We start from the raw sequence: 20,563 nt of genomic DNA, 5'->3' as shown, positions 1-20,563 counted from the left end.
AGTCACACAGTCCTACAGACTCAACTTACCCTCTGGCAATGACAGGCTGATAGATGAAATGTGTATTCCCTGACTGGTTGGTGAATGGTTGCTGGAGGTTGCTAGGTGAAACTGGTCAGAAAGTAGGTACAGGTGCTGCACTGAAAACCTCCCTGTGATCGCTTTGGTTACTAGCAGTTTTACAGTTGCACACATTTGCCAACTGCTTCCTGAACCAAACTGTGAACAGTGGAAAGCTAAGAGGAAACAGAGACCGTTCAGCCACAGAGTAAAAGTAGCACCTTTTCAAATGTATTGATGAAGGAAGGTGAATGTTTTGTGACCAGGGAATATGCTAGCAATCAAAGCAATCACAAGAAGGTTTTTGGTGCATGCACCCTCTTTGCCACTCTGTCTGAGATCGATTTGGACAATCGTCCCAGTCAGGGAATAGAAATTTTTCCCTAGCGATCTTATGTTGCCAAGGGATTGCCCACCAGTTCTGTGTGACTGAGGCCTTAAATGATCTTTTTACCGTTTTTCTTCTCTTGCTCTCATACCGCCTAACACAGCGGAGCTGCAGCTGAAAGAATACAGCTGCAATTTTCTTACATCTCATAGCAATACCTTGATTTAAGCAGCATGTTACCCATAATACACAATTGTAGTTATAGTCAGATCCTCCTGTCTCTTAATCATACATCTGTGATGCTGATAAGGCTATCAACTCACGTAGTCATCATTTTTAAAGCTTTCCACCCTGGCTTTCAATAGACTCCATTAGTGTGTTCTTTTTTCCCCAGTAAAGGTTCTCAAAGTATTCACATTAATTTTTCTAATGTTGGCTATAGTCAACCCTAGCAATAAGTGGGTTAAATTATAGAGTTGATAACCATTCTAATGTGATGGACAGCTTAACAGGCTGCCAATGTTAGGTTAGAGTAAGAAAAGCCACCTGAGGAATAAAACCTCATAATATTTAACTTGCTTGCTAGTATAGGCCAGTAGGGTGTATGAAGTTATTAGTAAGTTATATATAAGTTTTATAATGATAGACAGCCCACGATACCATCTGTTTACCAAGTGAGCTTGGTACCCCTCCATTAAATTTATTATTAAATGTATTTAAGTGTTTATGTGCTTCAAGAAAACAAAAGAGCTTTGTTTTCAACATATGGCATTTTTAAATGACTAATTCCTTTTCTTTCACAACAGTTTCAGTATTACAATGTGTCATTATTTTATTTGTACTGTATATGATCTACAGTTTTGACTGCCTAGAGAATAACAAAATGTTTAATTTTCATACTTGTAGTGATTTCAAAGTATGCACATGAATGAAGCAATGAAGCTAATTTTTTATGCAGTTTTTTTCTGTCTTTTGTTTTTGGTCAACCACAGCTGTTGGGTGTTTAGAAAATCTTTATGAAAATCATGTGTTTCTTTGGTAGATTTGTAATTTTACCCAATTAAAAAGTTTCTCACTCACTTAAAACTATGTCTCATTAGAAACTTCAAGATCCTCATAGTACATATTATTTTAAGCTATTTTTCTTGAGCCAGGTTATCAGTGTGTAATATGGGATAAATGGCATTAATGAGACCAGGAAGTGGGGGTGACTGGATAGAAAGTGCTCATGGCAAAATAGACTTCTGTGGATATAACTTTTGTTTTTTTAATAATGAAAATAGCCTATTAAATATAACACAGAGATGTGGCATTAAAAGGAAAATCACACTAGCACCAGCTGTGTACGCACAGTGTTAGAGCCTTAAAATGTTACGATCTGATAATTTTGTAATTTGACTCTTGCTGGTAGCTACACTAAAACTCTGGTGCTGTTTCTGCACTCCTCTGGAAACTTAATAGTCAATATTGTGTGCAGTACTCACATGAATTAGTATGAGGCTCCTGAACCACCTATTGCTGGCCCAAGTGAAGTGCCCCGAAGATAGAAAAGAACATGCTTAAGGCTGTGCCTTAAGGTTTTTACAGTGTTTACCAATGCCCAAACAATACAATGTCTTACAAATGTCCCTTGGAAATATTGCAGGAATTCGAAACAAGATAAACCTTCATTGTTAGTAAGAATTTTTACAATCTTTTTTACATTAAAAGTTCCTGCGTGCTTGCCATTTTCTTCAAATAGTTTCGTTTGACCAAAATTTAGCATCATCTGAAACATGTGAGCACAGTAGGTGTGCCCAGTAACCTATTTAGAAATGCCTACATGATCCTAAGTGTACTTTGGAATAAGTTACACCTCCTCTAGACATCCACGATACATGGTAGCATTGTGATAAGACCAATGAGAGTTAGTGTACCACACTGCACATGGCTTGATAAGTGTGATGTAGAGGGATTTGGAAAGGATTTGGATAGATGTGAGGACTGTATGTAATCTTTTGCACCCTCCTTCAAATGAATCCTTTATTCCTGTAAGCCACATCTGAAGGGACCTCGGTGGGCACTCAATCAAAACCTCTCTCTTTCTCCTTAAGTCTCACTGGACATGAAAATTCGTCCAAGAACCCCCCTCCCCCCAACAGCACAGTAAAATAAAGTATAGATGCAGGATGAAGTGCTATACACATAAATATGACTGCCGCTGTTGCTCTTTCTGTATCTCTTTAGTTCCGTTTCACGTACACACACCACATACACACAAGCACTTCCCATTCTGCAAACAGCATGGTCATCACTTTTCTTCAGGTGTGGCCGTGATAACAAATACTATAGATTTCACCTCCCCCTTCACTCGGCTTCCCTCTGCTGTCCTTGTTCCTACAACCTATAATTCGGTAGCTTAACACTGGACGCTGACCTGATGTCAAGCTTTACTGAAAAACAGCCACAAAAGCAAATGATTGGCGACTACTGAAAAGGCTTAGACATGAGTATTGATGCTAAAATAGATAAGGTTTACTGTGCCTCGTACAGCACGTTTTGCATTTGTTTCGGTCGAATTTTTTTTTCTTGTTTTTGTTGATGATTTATCAAGTTCGCTGTAAGGCAAATGGCAATGTCAGTCATTTAGATAGCTAGCTCACTGTGATGATATCATTCTCGTACTGTGTCTGTGTTAGAGGCAAGGTCGGCAGTTTGGCATGGCTTATGAGGTGTTGACTCTCTTCATAATTTCCCAAATGACCGTTAAATAGCCTGTGCATTCTTGCCATTGCTGGTTTATAGTGTGTGTCATTAGGTGGTTAAATCCCATAATATTTTCCTAAAGGGGAACTTTACCAAGGCAGAGTTCTCAACAAAATAAAATATCCTCAGCCTTTTTGCAACAGCATGGAAGGGTTTTAAGTTGCATTTGTGAAACAACAAGGAAATGCCTTGATGGAAGGATTATTTCGTTATGTTCCAGAAACCGTGAAGTGATTTCCAAAGATCACAGCCATTTAATACAGTTTATTGTGCTTGTTCTTTATATGAAGACATGTAAAGTTTATCTTTTAAGGTTAGGAAACAATACTTTTACATTTTTCATTATGTGCCTAAAGATTTTTTTAAAGAACGGTGACCCACATGTTGTGTCTTCATGTATCCACATATTTAATTGTTCTGTCGTGCATTGTTTTTAGGCATTCTCCTATACCTGTTTTTTCTGTCTTCTCTTTTAAATTAAAAGTCTGGATGATTTGAAGATGCTGCATTAGCTTTGTATTTAAACTCTGAACCTGAAAAGGTTTTTTTTCTTTTTCCAAAAACAGAAGACCTATATCTGTTGGCATCCAGTATTGAAGCTGCTGCACCAGTGCCAAGATGATACCTTATGCATATACCTGTGGCATCATATAGAATGACAATATTAGAAAATCAGTATTACAAAATTGTTACCACTAACGAATAGCGTAAATCTTTAGGACTGCCATAAAAATTAAGGATATCTCGTCTCAGAGTGATGCTGAAAAACTGGTTCATAGGCAGATCCCTCAGCTACCACGCCATTGTCTTATGGAACCAGCTCCCAGTTTTGGTTCAGGCAGACACTCTCTATTTTTAAGATTCGGATTAAAACTTTATTTATTTATTTATTTTAAACTTAGAGTTAGAGTTGGATATGGTGACTCCAAATCAGCCCTCATTTATGGTGCTATGGGTTTAAACTGCTCGGGAACTTCTCATGATGGACTGAACACTTCTCCATTCCTGTCTTTTTGCCCCCCATATATGATGCTTTCCTGCTCCAATGTAGCACTCAAAGCTATTTTTGCTACAACCACATACACAAATGTGGTTTTTAATATAAGAGCCTTTCCTTACATCCATGTACACACTTGGATGGATGGACATTTTAGGATTCAGCATCTTGCCCAAGAATAACATACGGACTGGAGTAGTTGGAGAATCAATCTGTCGACCATCCAGTTGGTAGACCAAATGCCAGCCTTGCATGTTATTAGCTTTTATCTACTCTCCTTAGTTTTTATCTTCTATTGGTTATTGTTTGTTGTTTGTGATCTCTGAGTGAGTTCTCTGTGAGCTTCACTATCTGAATCTGGCTCTGCCACAAGTCTCTTTGTACTTAAAGACAGTTCTTCTTCCCCACGTTCACCAAGTGCTTGATCATAGGTGATTATTTGATCACTGGGGCCCTCTATCTGACTTTGTAGGATCTGTATCTTATAATATAAAGTTCCTTCCAGTGACTGTTGATGTGAAGAGGCATTACTTATATGAATAAAATTGATTTGAATCGAATTTAATAAAGAAGCTCTGCCAGAAACTGGGCTCAGTGAGATTCACCCATATTGTCTTAGACAAATATTAATACAATCATTCTTTCAATATTTTCCTATTGTCTTCCAGATTTAATACCTTCATACAAGAAAAATCAAAGGTACAATTGTAAACTTATAGGATTCCTGACAACTTTCCCCCTTGGACTCATCACTGAATCGATTTACTATGTGCTTTAAAAAAAGAAAGATTTTCCACACATGCATTTCAGTCTGGAAAGAAATGATATTACATATTACACTGATAAATAACTTTGCAAACCGATGTACTAACAGTTTTTGATGAATATCTGTGGTTTAGCTGTTCATGCCTTGCTCTTGTCTTGTTACATGTTGAATGGTTTTGCTTTAATATTTTTTATAGTAATGTGATTATGTCTTTTGGCTCCCACTGAACAAGCACCTGCTGCAAACCTTTTTTTTTTTACCAGCTTAAATGTAACACACTCAAGTTTACTTTTACAGACAGATTTACTAAGTGGGCCAAATTACCATGAAGCCGCTGTGATAAAAAATGCGTTGATGGGAAGGTGGAAAGTTCTGCAGGTGCTCTACTAACAATGTGCTAATTTATAAACAAAAACACAGCCAGTTAATTTCAGTAATGACCATTATTTTACCGAGAGAAATGCAAATTAGAGGGTAAAAAAAGAGCAGCTCTAATAATAATAATAACAGAGGGAGTAAACCACAAATAAATATAACACAACATAAATCCAATGCAAATTTTATACATCTCTCATATCAGAGAGAGGCAGTGCAGAAGAGCCAATATGCTTTTTGTTATATGGGTGAACCGTTCTTTAAACTCCTCATCAGATAAATCTGACAGGTCAGTGGGAGGCAGGATTCCTCCAGATGAGGGCTGCTTTATTGCAAAGTATTCCATTGCATAAACCTGAAATATGTGTCTAACAGTTGACCTTTAGGAAATTCAGAAGAAGAGAAACAATTATTTGTTGTTGGATTCTGAGCAATATGCATAGTAATAAAGTTTTTATTACTGTGCCACATGCATAACTGCCTATATTGCTAGTTTTTTTTTTCCTACATGCCATGTGAGATTTCGGGCATTTATTAAAGTCAGTATTATCAGTATTGATTTAGACAGAAATCAAACACATTGCAGATTGGTCTGAGGCTTACCAATTGCAGCATTTTGACAGATTTCATATTTCAGATTAGCTTGAAATAAATGGATTCTAATTAATACACTGACACACAATGCCCCTATAGCCAGATTTGTCATTTGGAGATTGGACCACCAGGACCTCCACCACTGATCGCTGCCCATTACACAAAGCATCAAGGCCACTGGTGTGAGGACCCATGTACTGCTTTCAGACTGTGGGGTGAGGTCTGGCCACTAGGTGCTCTCCCTTGAGCACTCTTCCCAAACCCAGCTCCAGGATGAGGCCCCAGTAACCTGGTTTCTGCAACAAGTAGAAATGAGCAGGGTATCTGGGATCCTCCTTAGAGGTAGGATGAACAGCTCGGTTCTTCAACAGGGGCTTAAAGAAAAGCCATCACTCCCCCACATCGAAAGGAGTCAATTGTGGTGGTTCATGTATCTGACCAGAATACCTCCTGGATGCTTCCTTGATGAGGCACGACCTACTGGGATTAGGCCCAGGACATGATGTAGAGATTATCCCAACATAAGACAGGGAGGAGGTCGCTAGGGAGACTTCTGCCCCCACAACCTGGGTATGAATAGATGAATTGAAGAATAAATGGATAGATGAATAAATTTGAGATGAATGTTCATGCCTGCAGGTGCAGATCTTACATCTGTGTCAAGGCACCACTGACCTTTGTGTGACCTCTCTTCCTTAGGTGCACCATGTATAATCACTCCTTTGATATTTTATCATATCTGTTTCAAAGATCAGCACATACCTGTGTATGTGGGAACCTGGGCAAATGTGGAGGGAATACAGATAGCTCTTGAGACAGTGTCATGGTCACCATTGACACAGATCAAAGTGGACCTTGAAAAATACACACAAATATGGCACACATGGCTCCAGTTTAACTCAGCTTTATTTATACAGCACCATTTCACAGCAACAGTTGCCTCAAGGTGCTTTATCGTGTGAAGACCCTACAATATTGGTATACATCATTCACAACATTTGAAGTGTCCCCAAAAACCCAATTATTGTTGATTTAACCAACACATGTGGATCTAAAAGCCATTTTAATATATGCGGGTCAGATTTGATCAGGGCCAGTCTTAATGTCAAAATCTGTAGCACCTATAAACCAGTACATACTTTAAAAATACTTTAAGTCATCAAATTCCGGCTTAATAAATAAGGTCGATTGAAGTTCTACTCTGTTTCATCAAAATGAAGCTTATGCGTAAGTTCAATAAGGAAGATCTGTAATCACTCATCTGCCTGCTTTCCTGGGTGTTAGGCTGCTTTTCTGTTCTTTCGATCACTACCATTTTCCCACGCTGCCAATCTCAGTACTGACATCGTTAATCTAGTCCAATCATGTTCTCGCCTGCCTTCTTTGAGCCAATCAGCCTCCACTTTGTGTAATTTAAATCCAGCTTGCAAACACCTCAGTCAGAGCTCCACTCACACCTCGGTCTTCATCTTCACCACCACCAGCATCTAGACCCATGGGAGCCTGTCATAATCCTATCATCGCTGGGTTTCCGTTCTGCCATGATTGGTCATGGGAGTCTAATCACCAAATACATTAAATTCTTTCTCTTAATAAATCATGTTCAGTTCTTCCAAGTTATCTGTCCTTAATGAAATGCTAGTATCACTCTTTGGGAAGAGTGCTCAAACTTTCGGTGCTCAAACCTTCGGTGTGAGCACTCACTGAAATCAAGAGAATTTTGGCACCAAAGAATTTTGGGTCAAAGCTTTTAGCAACTGACATGAACCCACTGCACGTTCTGACAGCGCTTTTTCTTAGACACACACCTAGCATCTATCACAGCCACATCAGGCACAAATTAAGGCATATTTCTTTTCAAAGTTAAATTCACTGATTCATTCCTCATAAAATTTTGTGATCTAAAAGGAAACTTCCTACAAAGACATTGCAACGTGAACACTGCTCCTCTTAAAAAAATACCGACAGTATCACCATTTAAGGGTTTTGCAGTAGTGCAAGTAAATCTGGCCTTTAATATTTTTCTATTTACTAGTAAAATAAATCCATGAAAACAAGTTGTTGAAATCTTCTTATGTTTTAATTTTGAAGGTTTGCTTGCCAAGGTAGTAGAGTTGTTTCTATGATAACTTTTTCATTGCATTTATTATTTTCACGGTTGCTGGTATCTATAGAGGTTTTTGTTTGTCTGGGCTGTCAGACTGATGAGGTATTATAGTAATAGTAAGCTGCTGACATCCATTCACTTCCATCCATCACTGCAGGACATCTACGCTGAAAGGTGCAGATCCCGGGCCATCAGGATCACTAGGGACTCCAGCCATCCCGCCCATAAACTTCAGGCTGCTGAGGTCAGGGAAACGCCTCTGTAGCCTGAAAACAAGAACAGAAAGGTTCAGGAGGAGTTTCTACCCACAAACAGTGAGACTCCTCAACCAAAAACGCAAACCGGATAATATGCTGGACAATCTCACACATAGTACATAATTCGCACTTTACTTTCTTCTTTCCTGAACCTTATCTTATCTTATCATATTATATACATTTGTACTTATGTAAATATGTATATTTTTATAGTTTTTCAAATCATTACAGTGCAATACTTTGCACGATTATGGATATACTTATAAGCACAAACACATGGCTGTTACACCTGTTACACTTTTTTATATATATTATACAGGATATTATACACTTTTACATTTTTATATATGATTCTTACTCCTGTTTTTTTTTTTTCTCTTAGTTTAGGTAAAAGTTTTTCTAGTATGTTTCTCACAGTCGGGGGGAGTATTTTTTAGCCAGAAAAAAAATTTCACTGTATGTTGTACTAGCTATAACTACATGTGACAAATAAATAAAGAATTGAATTGAATTGAATTCCAGCTCACCAGGAATGCCTTTTTCAATGCTGCTGAAGGAAGATCTTTAGGTGGAAAAGTTGCACCTGTGTACACAGTATGTACTGCATTTACAAATACCGTTGTATTGAAGAGTTTGGACTGTAATGTTTTGAATTATTGAACCTCATTGCGGAGTTAATGATGCACTTAGAGATGCTTTTACTGAGAAAATGTGTTGGAGAAAAGTCAATGCAAACTGTAATGAAAGAATTTTTATTTCAATTTTCAGGTCTAAGGCAGCATAATAAGAGTTGCTCTCTGCAGGGTCTTGACAAGGTCTTTCTTATATTTAATATTCAGACAATCAAAGGCAAACACAACATGTCTATAATTTCTATCTGGGAATAAAACATTCACATCTGTATGAACTGCATGCATAAATGTATGTTCTATTGCTCTTGTGGCAGTTTTGCATAATCATTTACAAAGAGAAAGATCAGTAAAGATAATGGGTAGCACATATATTTACAGTGCTTTAAAACCACTTTTTACCCCAAGATCTGTGTGAGATTCTGTGGCTGATAGAAATCTTCTTTTGCTATTTGTATCATATCACAAGTGCGCTTGTTTTTGGTTACCTTTAAAGGATAGTTGTATATATATATATAAAATGTATACACTTTAAGCTTCAGTGCTATGAAAGAGTATTTGCCCCTTTCCAGAGAGTTCTATATTTTTTTCTTTTTTTTCATTTACATGTTACAACTCATCAAACACATTTTAATTTTAGACAACAATAACCCCAATAAATACTAAATGTTTGCTGTTTTTTATGATGAATCACAGTGAGATCCATTATCTGCAAATGTAGAAAACTTAAAACACAGGTGAACCAACCCAGGAGTACCCTCCTTACCATTACTCCAAGAGCACATCCATGTCTCATCCAGGAGGTCACCAAATAATCCAGAACAACATCTAAAGAACTGCAGGCTTTAATTGCTTCACTTAAGGTCAGCATTCATGATTCAACAATAAGAAAGAGACTGGGTCACGTTTGTCAAAAAAGCAAAACCCAAAACATCTTGATGATCCCCAAGAATTTTGGGAAAATAATCTGTGGACAGACAAGACAAGTTTAACTTTTTGGAAGGTTTGCATCGTATTACATCCGGCATAAAGCTACCACAGGATTTCATAAAGAGAACATGCATTCCAACAGTCCAATGTAGTGGTAGTGTGATGATCTGGGGCTTCTTTCTACTTCTGTCACGGAAAAGAGGGACCCAGGCGCGGTTCTTGCTCACAGAAACACAGTGCGTTTATTTACAGTGAAACAGACAAGTCCAACAATCCATTCAAAAGTGCAATTTTCCAATCGTGCTCGTCCCTTGCTCCCAGTGCGTTCCGTGTAGTAACTCCCTTAGTGTGTGTGCTCCCCAACTCGCTTCTCCGCTCGCCCCTCCTGGAGGAAGAAGGAAAATCCAGCGTTAGCCACACGCTAGCCGAATAACACACTCACACTGCTCGCACAGACTATACCAGTTCGGAGTAATAATCCCACGTCGACTGTCGCCGTGAGTCCAGGTTAAATACCCCTTTCTAGCCTGGAGGAATGATTACCAACCACTGGTCAGGTAATCAGCTGCAGGTGGGCCGGCAACAGCGAAGAGGGACTCCCAATGACGACAGTCGCCAGGACACGCCTCTCCCACGGCGCGCACTTCCGTAAACAACCCCGAGGGCCAGGGAGGGAGAAGCAAACACATATACAGAAAACATAAACACAAGCAGGGTCGTCCGGAAAGGGCCGTCCGACCGTGACAGTACCCCCCCTCTAATGGGAGCCTCCGGGCGACCTGGCAAACTTGTCCGGATGCCGGCGGCGGAATTCTCTCACCATGCGATGATCGAGAATGGCAGACCGCGGCACCCAAGAACGTTCTTCCGGACCGTACCCCTCCCAATCCACCAAAAACTGAAAGCCCCTACCGCGGCGCCGGGCATCCATTATGCGAGTAATGGAATACGCCGGGGCGCCGTCGATAATCCGGGCGGGTGGCGGGGGCCCAGGGGGCGGGCACAAAGGGCTGGTCCGGACGGGCCTAACCTGAGAAACATGGAAGACGTTATGTACCTTCATAGCAGGCGGAAGGGCCAGCCGGACCGTCACCGGGTTCAGGACCTCCTGGATGGCAAAGGGGCCAAGAGACCGAGGGGCCAGTTTCTTGGACTCAGTCCGAAGAGGGATGTGCTTGCTGGAGAGCCACACCCGCTGGCCGACCTGATAATCCGGAGCAGGAGTGCGACGGCGATCCGCCAATGCCTTGTTCCGCTCGGCCGTTCTCAGGAGTGCTGCGCGCGTGGCCCGCCAGACCCGACGACAGCGCCTAAGGTGGTGCTGGACCGAGGGAACCGCCAGCTCTCCCTCAGAGATGGAGAGGAGAGGGGGTTGATACCCCAGCGACGCCTCGAAGGGCGAGAGTCCAGTCGCTGATGACGTGCTGGCGTTGTGGGCATACTCCACCCAGGCCAACTGCTCGCTCCAGGTCGCTTGGTTCGATGATGCGACGCAACGCAACATGGCCTCCAGCTCCTGATTGGCCCTTTCGGTCTGACCATTAGTTTGGGGGTGGAACCCGGAGGACAAACTGACCTGAGCTCCCAATTCTGCACAGAACTCCTTCCAAACCCGCGAGGTGAACTGAGGGCCACGGTCGGAAACGATGTCCTGGGGTATGCCGTGGAGCCGAAACACATGCTGCGTCAGTAACTGGGCCGTCTCCAAGGCAGAAGGGAGCTTGGGCAGAGCAATGAAGTGGGCAGCCTTGGAAAAACGGTCAATAATGGTTAGAATGGAGGTGTTACCTGCAGAGGGAGGCAAGCCGGTGACGAAGTCCAGGGCGATGTGCGACCATGGGCGTTTTGGAGTGGGTAACGGTCGCAGGAGGCCAGAAGCAGGCGAGTTGGTGGTTTTGTTCCGTGCGCACACCGGGCATGCCGCAACATAGTTCTGGACATCGAGAACAAGAGAGGGCCACCAAAACAAACGTCGTAGAAAGGAGACAGTGCGATTTTTACCTGGGTGGCACGAAAACTTGGCAGTATGTGCCCAGTGAATGACCTGACTACGCACTGTGGCCGGAACATATAGTCTCCCTTTCGGGCCCGTGCCAGGGTCGGGCTCCTGTCGCTGGGCGTCCCTGACCACCTTTTCAATCTCCCATGTTAGTGCACCCACAATGCAGGTGGGGGGCAGGATGGGTTTTTCCTTCTCGTCCTCATCGGTCACGGGTGCGAACTGGCGCGACAACGCGTCTGGCTTAGTGTTCCTAGAACCGGGCCTGTAAGTAATGGAGAAGTGAAAACGAGTAAAAAATAAGGCCCACCTGGCTTGTCGGGCGTTGAGGCGCTTGGCTGCCTGGAGATACGCCAGATTTTTGTGGTCCGTCCACACCACGAAAGGCTGCTCAGTGCCCTCCAGCCAATGTCGCCATTCCTCAAGGGCCCACTTGATGGCGAGCAACTCCCGGTCGCCCACGTCGTAATTTCTCTCGGCCTGAGACAACCTGCGGGAGAAGAACGCACAGGGATGCAACTTGCCGTCGATCCGTTGGGAGAGAACCGCCCCCACGCCCGAATCGGACGCGTCCACCTCGACGACGAAAGGCCGGCCGAGGTCCGCCTGGACGAGGACCGGAGCCGAGGAAAACAGGTGCTTGAGCCGATCAAACGCTTGCTGGGCTGCGGAGGCCCACTGGAAAGACAACTTAGGAGAAGTTAGGTTGGTTAGAGGAAGGGCTACCTTGCTGAAATCCCTGATAAAGCGGCGGTAGAAATTGGCGAAGCCCAGGAACCTCTGCACCTCCTTGCGGGTCTTGGGAATAGGCCATTCCACTACGGCTTTGACTTTGGCCGGGTCAGCTCGCAAACGCCCCTGTTCCACAATGAAACCCAGAAAAGAAACAGTTTCCACATGGAACTCACATTTCTCCGCTTTCACAAAAAGGCGGTTCTCCAATAGGCGCCGTAGAACCAGACGTACATGGTTGATGTGCTCAGTCTGCGACCTGGAAAAAATCAGAATGTCATCCAGATACACGAAGACAAAATGGTTAATAAAGTCCCTGAGCACATCATTAATCAGGGCCTGGAAGACCGCGGGGGCGTTAGTGAGACCGAAGAGCATCACTAAGTATTCGAAGTGCCCCAGGTGGGTGTTGAAAGCCGTCTTCCACTCGTCACCCTTGCGGATGCGAACCAGATGATAGGCACTCCGAAGATCCAGTTTGGTGAACAGGACTGCCCCCTGTAATAGTTCGAATGCCGAGGCCAGCAGGGGGAGTGGATATTTATTCCTAACAGTGATCTTGTTCAGCCCTCGAAAGTCAATGCAGGGACGCAGGCTCTTATCTTTCTTCTTTACAAAGAAGAATCCTGCTGCTAAAGGCGAAGTAGATGGGCGAATAATACCTGCGACCAGAGACTCCGTTATGTAGCATTCCATGGCCTCGCGTTCCGGTTTAGACAGACTGTAGAGCCGACTTGCTGGCAGGGGAGCGCCTGGGAGTAGGTCGATTCCACAGTCGTAAGGCCGATGTGGAGGCAAAGACAACGCCTTACTCTTGCTGAATACCTGGCCGAGGTCGTGGTAGTCGGCGGGCACCAAGGAAAGGTCGGGGGGTGAGGAGCTTTTTGCAGAGGCGGTCCCAGGATTGTCCGGGACAGCGGCAAGTAAACATTGTTCATGACACCGCGTGCTCCAGCCAGTTACACACCCTTTGGCCCAGTCGATTTGGGGGTTGTGATGTTGGAGCCAAGGAAATCCCAGTACCAGTGGGGTGTGGGGGGCTTTGAATACCAACAAACTGATTTTCTCAGAGTGATTTCCCGAAATAATGAGTGTAACCTCCTGAGTGCGATGTGTGACGGAGGCTAGATGGCCGCCATTTAAGGCTGAGACCTTCAGGACCTCTGGAAGGGGAAGTAGGGGCAGGCCTAAGATGTTGGCTAACTCCTCGTCTAGGAAATTTTGTTCAGAACCAGAGTCAATGAGTGCGCAGCAGGAGTGAGTGAGGGAGTGAGACATTAATTTAGCAGGGCAGCTGAGGTGAGGGAACACTTTTGTTGTGGCGCCCGCCAGTATCCCCACAATTACTGACGGGCCGACTCTTTTACTCGGTCTGGGCAGGAGTCAACAAAATGTCCTCTTTTTCCACAAAGAAAGCACTCACCAGTCCGTTGTTTGCGCCCCAGTCTAGAGGAGGAAAGCTTGGCTCCGCCGAGCTGCATGGGTTGCTCTTCATCCCCGTGTTGCTCCTCCTCCTCACTTCTCCACATCAGAGTAGGAAGGTCCCTAGATGTACCCGTGCCCCCAGCAGGCCGCCGACCATCCCCGGCTCTTCTGCCGAACTCCCGCATGTGGTCGTCTAAGTTAATACACATATTGATTAGAGCGGACAAAGCTTTAGGCTGTTCCTTGGTTGCTAACTCACGCTTAATATTCTCATTAAGGCTGTTGAGGAAGGCTCCACGCAGTGCTTTCTCCTCCCAGCCCGACTCCTCCGCCAGGATCCAGAACTCCACGGAAAAGTCAGCAACACTCCTCCTACCTTGCTTCAGAGAAAACATGCGATGACCTGCAGCATCCGAGCTAGCGCCTTTATCAAACACACAGCGAAACTTGCTGAGAAAGACGTCATATGACACAGAGGGCTGGGTATTTAAAACTGCCTGAGCCCATTGAAGCGCCCGCCCAGTCATAAGTTGCACCAAATAAGCGATTTTAGTAGAATCAGAGGCAAAGGCACAAGGTTGCTGTCTAAACACAAGAGAGCATTGCGTCAAAAAACCCCGGCTCCTCCCCAACTCGCCATCAAATTTTTCGGGTGCGGGGAGTGAGTACTCCCGCTGCCGCGGTGGAGGTGAAGGAGGAAGCGGACAGGCTGCCGCGGCTTCCAGCGAAGGGGCAGGCTGCGTTGGAGCCGTATTAGGTGAGGAAATCAACATACCTTTAAGCTCTGTCATGGCTTGCAGAAGCGCGGTTTGTTCCTTTGAAACGTGCTTCAGCATTTCCTCGTGTCGCTCCAAAACCTCCGCTTGGATAGACAGCTGGCGTGAAGCAGAATCCGCTGGGTCCATGGTGGTGGGATTATTCTGTCACGGAAAAGAGGGACCCAGGCGCGGTTCTTGCTCACAGAAACACAGTGCGTTTATTTACAGTGAAACAGACAAGTCCAACAATCCATTCAAAAGTGCAATTTTCCAATCGTGCTCGTCCCTTGCTCCCAGTGCGTTCCGTGTAGTAACTCCCTTAGTGTGTGTGCTCCCCAACTCGCTTCTCCGCTCGCCCCTCCTGGAGGAAGAAGGAAAATCCAGCGTTAGCCACACGCTAGCCGAATAACACACTCACACTGCTCGCACAGACTATACCAGTTCGGAGTAATAATCCCACGTCGACTGTCGCCGTGAGTCCAGGTTAAATACCCCTTTCTAGCCTGGAGGAATGATTACCAACCACTGGTCAGGTAATCAGCTGCAGGTGGGCCGGCAACAGCGAAGAGGGACTCCCAATGACGACAGTCGCCAGGACACGCCTCTCCCACGGCGCGCACTTCCGTAAACAACCCCGAGGGCCAGGGAGGGAGAAGCAAACACATATACAGAAAACATAAACACAAGCAGGGTCGTCCGGAAAGGGCCGTCCGACCGTGACAACTTCACAACTGGTTGTATTTAATAGGACCATGAATTCTGCTCTCTCTATCTGAAAATCTTGAAGGAGAATGCCCATCCATCCGATCGTGGCCCAGAGGTCAAGGGCGCTTGGATTATGCAGCAGGACAATGATCTGAAACACACCAGAAAGTCCACCTTTGAATAGTTCAAAAAACAAAGAAACAAAATGAAGGTTCTGGAATGCCCCAACCAGTTACAGGGTTTAATATGTTATTGTACCAGAATACATCTCAGCTTATAGTTTTTAACTTAAATTCTCTATGCCTTTCTGTATCTGTGTACACATAAAACAATGAAGTGGGATGTCACAGAGAAAAACTCACTGAGTCATAGTGAGATGTAGGGCTGGGTCATATTAACCGTTCACGGTATACCTGTATAATGTTAGGCAATGATAAGAAAATGAAATATCGCGATAGATTATGGGTAAAACGCGCATGCGCAGTGCCTTTGTTTTCATACGCACACGGCGGAAAAAGCATGGCGGTGACGGCGAATAAGAAGGGCAAAAGCAACTCGTTGAATGAAACAGATGAACCAGAATTGGTTTGTAAAAATGGTGCAACTTCAGTGATGTGGAACTGGTTTAGCTTTCGTCCATCAGATACACAACAAAGCACTATTTTATACGTTATTACCGTATTTTTCAGACTTTAAGGTACTCTTAAAAGCCTTTAATTTTCTCAAAAAATCAACAGTGCACCTTATAATCCGTTGCATCTTATGAATTCTGGTCATGCTTACTGACCTCAAACCCATTTTATGTGGTACACGGCGCTCAAAAATCTGTTAAAAGATGTTTTAATGCGACTTTGGTAAGCTGCGAAGCTGCACCGCTTGATGGATTGTCGGAGCATTACGGCTATCATAGGAAGGAGCCTCGCGGAGTGATACATACTGTGCTTCAACATAATATTACCATATTGTGTATGTATAAGGACCCCAAACTGGCAACTGTTAAGAGACATGCGTATGAAGCGCATTTTAAACTCAAGGCTATCAGTCGTGCAGTGGAACAAAGGAACAGAGCAACTTCGAGAGAATTCAGCATTAACTAGTGAATGGTACATAAGTGGAGGAAGCAAGAAGTATGAGTTGAATAAAGTTTGATTTATGTGACTGCTTTGTTTCGCTTAATAATGTGTCTTATAAGGGTTCGAAAAATACGTATTCGACTTATTTATTTGGCACACTGCAGTTTCATTTTGCAAAGCACCTCTTTTTAACTTTTGTGGATGTTATACATGGTTATGTTCAGGATATGCCATTTCCACAGAAAATGCCTTTTGGTTAAATTGTCAGCAAGGAAATTGCATTTGCACTGTTACATTTTTGTATAGCAATAATAAAAATAATAAAAAACAACAGCTGCTTGTTTAACTGAAAATGAATTGATGGGGGGGGGGGTGCACTAATAAAGTTGTGGAGCTGTAGAGTATTTTGTCTCGCATCTATTATATCGGCAGTTATATTGTTATCGCAAATTTTCAAATATATATCGTGACAAATATTTTTGGCCATATTGCCCTGCCCTAGTGAGATGGTCCAGTCGTCTGATAGGTGAGTCTCAGCCCTGTTTAGCCTCCCTGTACTCTAAACAGGTGCAATTCTTAATAATGGTTCCCATCCTCTACGGAGTGAATTTCAGCTTCTTCCCTCAGGATGGAGGTTCTAGTTCCAAGATGCAGGATAAAGCATTTTAAAAACAGCTTTGTCCCTGCTGCCATACTAAACTTAATAAGAACTGTTTCTGATTTGATTCATCATGTCAGTTTACCAAATATGTGTCTGTCAGGTTTAAACAGGTGTGTGTTTTGTGAAGAGATACCAAATGCTATCATTGTTCTCTAAACCAAATTTACCTACAGGTATAAATGAAATAACATTGACCTTGATTCAAAGACTATCATGGGATCAACCATTGAGCGTCATCATTCTTTAATCCTACTCCAAAAGAACAGAAATTGCTGTCTAAGAAGATCACTTGTGAACTGAAGCAGAAAATAATACTATCACTCAGGACTGTTTATTTTTTTCACGTGGACACTCTTTCTGATGGAATGTGTTCTCAGTTCAGCAAATATGGACATTGAGATTGACCCTTTGGTTTGGAAGAATGTGGGAGCAGTGGCTTAATACCCTAACCCTAACTCTATAGGTATAATACACGATAATAGGTTGGGCAGTTGAGCACTTGCAGGTAAGTCTGTTGCCAATATCACAAGGCTTTTTCATGTTAGAGAAAGAAGAAGTCACGGTTGTATGATAGTGAATGGAATCAAGCGAGTAGACTAGGAATTTAAAGAGCAATTTCAACATAACAACACTTGGTATAATTTTGTATTTTTATGGATAAATACATAAAATACTTATACTGTATCCCACCCTCTGAGATCACACTTCTTAGCTAAGAACCCAAGTTCTGTAGCAATCTCCTATCTAAAGGAAGCTATTTGTATTGAAAATAAGCCCGGCATCTGGCGTACGAGCAAGACATGATGTTTATCAGAACAAATTCATAATTTTGACCTGCACACTTTGAATGACAACAAACTTAATTTGCATAATGATGCATAAAGCATAAAGAAATTAAAACAAAATAAAACCAGAAAAAATAGTGAATAAGAAGAGGACTCATATAAAGACACACAATTAAACTTGTCAATCTGCTCACATTTGTTATATTAAAATTAATTAACCACGTTTAGCTTGTCATTTTGGTACACTTAATATTAATTAATTGATTTATTTATTAAGGCAGTGTTTTTGTTATTTTTTTCATTAGTTCTTCATATTAATTAAGCACTAATGAAAAAAGTCGTAATGTCTCTCTGCACTTTCAGTTGATGACGACATAACATCACATTAAACATATCTCTTACCGTACTGTCCTGCATTTTTTGCAGTTAAAGGAGAAAAAATACAAAGGAAAGCACACTAGAAAGGTTATGTTGAAAGCCAGAAAATCCACACTTCCTAAGTAATTGTTACATCAATAGTATTGATTGTTAACCTTATTACATTTCTGCAAATATTTCATGGTCTGTTAGTGCTATGAGGCATACGCATTTTACAGTACTTCTGCTTCAAACTTTGTTCATCACTTATGGTAGGCTTTGACATGCAGCTGCCTTGAGGACTGAATTGACCTCCAAATAATCTATAAATTATAGTCTGTCTTTTCCAATAACCACGTGTTTCCCTCAAAACCCAAATAATATTCCGTTTATTCTGTTTTCTGGACTTTAAGAGACTCATCACTTGTTTAAAGAAGCGTTACTTAAAAAAAGCAAAACATTTGCCCCCAAAAAGCTGTACAGTACAGAATCACTTGTTATCAGTGTTGGTTAAATTACTTGAAAAAAGTAATTAGTTACTAATTACTGGTTACTTCTCCAAAAAGTAATCTGTTACATTACTGATTACTTATTTTAAAAAGTAATTAGTTAGTTACTTTTTAAATAATAAAATAAAATAAACAATAAAAGCAAAGGTGAATCAAATAGACCAATACAGCAAGGCCGGGATGGTCCATTTGGTAAAGTAAATCCGTTGGGCATCTTTCTTTGCCTTTAGACAATAATTCTGATGGCAAAAGAACCAAACAGGACAGGCGAAAAAAAAAAGAAAAAAGTTATTTTTAAAAACATGATACACGACCTGAATACGTAATAAAGCAGTAGACCTTTCAACCCAATTCTATTTTTTTTTTTTGCATAATCCATCAGATAAAATTGAATCAAATGGAAAGCTGCTTTTAAAAAAATGTTTTTTGTTTTTTTTTATCTTTTAATTTCATGCACATTGCATTAAGCAAAAATTAAATTATATGCAACTGTCTTTGACATTTAAAAAATAATGTTTTGTGTTTTCATTCGTTCTTTCAAGTAGATGAAAGTAAAAAACAGCAAAAAGATACCGTAAATAAAATGAAAGTTTCAGCGGCAGTTAGTCCTGTTGCTCTTAAATTAATTTTCACCTGTTTACGAGGAGTGGAGCAGGCAGAGGTTTGCCCGGTGCCGCAGTGGTCATGTCAGTGGGAGGATCCGGGGGTTTCTCTGTGAATTTCACTTTCAAGTGGTGGCTTGCTAGGTGCTTGCTCAGATTTGAAGTTAGATTTTTCGCTGTAGAAAGAACTTTTCTTCCCGCACGCAGTGGACGCTAATGTTTTTCTCACACAGTGTACAGTGGGCGCTAATGTTTTTGTCACTTTTTATGGAATCAAACTCAAAGTAATGTCAGTACTTCTACGCTTTAAATGCTGCATGGTCGTACTCTCACCCGCTGTTACCGCGCCAGATCCAGCCCCGAACCGTAGTAAGGAAACCTCTGGCAGTTACTTGAAGGTTCCGTAACTGACTCGCAGCCGGCAACAGCTTACTATACAGGTCAACTCCGCTAGCAAGAAGATCGAGGGAGACGTAGGAAACTGCTTTACCGAACCTTTATTTCTCCTCCAAGGTACGAACACCGCGTACAGTGGGCTGAAACAGTTTACTCACAGCGGGCATCGCCGATACAACTCTGGCTGTCGAGGGAGTTATTACATTCCTTTTATTTACTTTCTCTTCGTCTCTTCTGTAGTTAACCGTTACTCTTCCTTTTTCCTTCTTTTTTGCTCTCCGCCCCGCACACATTTCCCATCAGGCTCATCCTTAAAGGGCCACGCCTGTAACACCCGCACTCCATATTGTCCACTGTTGATCTACACACGTCTGTTGCTGCCACGGACGTCGCACACGCTTGTCATTGTCACGAGACACTCACACAAACAAAATCACGGTTTAGCAACGCAGTAACACAGCATTCTTATGGGAAAGTAACAGTAATCTAATTACTTTTTCCAATAGTAATCCCTTACATTACTTGTTACTTGAAAAAAGTAATCGGATTATGCGTTACTGCCCATCTCTGCTTGTTATTATATAGAAAATGGGAAAGTGCAGTGCATTTATTGAAACAAACAAAACAGAGTTTGTACAATTTTAACAAGCCCGAAAGTCAAAATTTGACATAATCAGTGTTATTCTTCAACACAGCCTGAACTCTCCTTGGCAGGCTTCTTGTAATATGAATATTATATTAATATTGTCTTGAGAAATAGTTACTCAGGCTCC

At 42.3% G+C, this 20,563-nt stretch overlaps 1 long non-coding RNA gene across 4 annotated transcripts; it reads right to left on the bottom strand.

Annotated features, from left to right (window-relative positions):
- Positions 1-14,212: 14,212 nt before the first annotated feature.
- On the bottom strand, positions 14,213-20,044 carry LOC143412769 (uncharacterized). 4 transcript variants are annotated; one of them, XR_013093311.1, is made up of 3 exons: positions 19,426-20,044; positions 14,720-15,558; positions 14,213-14,320 (listed from the first exon to the last, which is right to left on the bottom strand). It is a non-coding gene; the product is annotated as an uncharacterized LOC143412769 (long non-coding RNA). The 4 variants fall into 4 exon arrangements; XR_013093306.1 differs by having other exon boundaries at positions 14,214-14,324; XR_013093308.1 differs by having other exon boundaries at positions 14,214-14,324; positions 19,728-20,044.
- Positions 20,045-20,563: the final 519 nt, after the last annotated feature.

This window comes from Maylandia zebra, linkage group LG2 (genome assembly GCF_041146795.1).
Source record: "Maylandia zebra isolate NMK-2024a linkage group LG2, Mzebra_GT3a, whole genome shotgun sequence".
In the NCBI taxonomy this organism is placed as follows: domain Eukaryota; kingdom Metazoa; phylum Chordata; class Actinopteri; order Cichliformes; family Cichlidae; genus Maylandia; species Maylandia zebra.
This window is presented reverse-complemented; position numbering and strand designations above follow the sequence as displayed.